We start from the raw sequence: 989 nt of genomic DNA, 5'->3' as shown, positions 1-989 counted from the left end.
GGTGACGGTCACTATTTACAGAGCACAAGAGGGAGCCAGTGAGGCCTGTCCCCACCACTTGTCAGGACAGTGGGACAATACCAGCCCCCTGCGGACTTACATCTTGTGCGGCGCCCTGATTGACAGCCCAGATTCTCCCTCCTTCTGGGCACACTGGTGTCTTTTTCTGCAGGGGAACTTAGGGAAAGTTATCTTCAAGGTCTACCCAACCGAGTTGTGCTAGTAACTTCAAAATCTGGTCTACAGCCATGCCACCCTGAACAAGCCCGATCCCATCTGATCTCGGAAGCTAAGCAGGGTCGGGCCTGGTTAGTACTTGGATGGGAGACCACCTACGAAGACCAGGTGCTGTAGGCGTAATAAATTAAAAAATAAGGGATCGTAAACTGACAAGGTCCTTACAATCTGTGAGGTCAACCAAAGGTTGCCTTGCCTAAAGAAATAAAATAAAATAATAACTTCAAAATCTGCAGGACCGAAATGTGTGCGTTGTTATTCTTCTCCTTCCAGAAGCCTCTTCTGCGAATCGATCCAAACCCAACTTTCCTTCCCTCTGCTCTGATTGGTCAGCATTGCCTAGTGAAGTAAAATATTCTACGACACTCTTTCTCCATGATAATGAGCATTGTTTCCTTGATATGTGCATTCATAAGAGAAACAACTTAGATTATTCTTCAAGAAAGTTCTCCAACAAACTTTCTGCCTAAAGGAAGAAAAAGCTACCAGGTTCACTCAATTAAAAAGAAATCCTCTATATAAGAAAAATCAAGAAAAGTTTTGACGCTCAGGTTGAATTTAAAGAGTTTAGTCCAAGGCCTTACTTCTGCAGACGAGGAGTCTGAGGGCCAGAGGTAAGTCACCTGTGTCACAGAGCAAATTAGCAGAAGAATCAGTGACAGAATCTAGGCCTGCTGTTGCCTGGTCACCTGTTCAAGTTTGCTTTTTTCCCCCCTCTGCAAGTGCGAAGGCAGCCAAATGGACTGTCTTCA

General features: G+C 45.2%; 1 non-coding gene across 1 annotated transcript; it reads left to right on the top strand.

The window, feature by feature from the left end:
* The first annotated feature begins 238 nt into the window (after positions 1 to 238).
* On the top strand, positions 239 to 357 carry LOC111739327. The gene has a single exon (XR_002780213.1). It is a non-coding gene; the product is annotated as a 5S ribosomal RNA (ribosomal RNA).
* The last annotated feature ends 632 nt before the right edge of the window (positions 358 to 989 follow it).

The sequence above is a fragment of the Pteropus vampyrus genome, unplaced genomic scaffold, assembly GCF_000151845.1.
Source record: "Pteropus vampyrus isolate Shadow unplaced genomic scaffold, Pvam_2.0 Scaffold49, whole genome shotgun sequence".
Taxonomy (NCBI): domain Eukaryota; kingdom Metazoa; phylum Chordata; class Mammalia; order Chiroptera; family Pteropodidae; genus Pteropus; species Pteropus vampyrus.
Note: the sequence above shows the minus strand (reverse complement) of the source record. Positions and strands in the feature narration are given on the sequence as shown.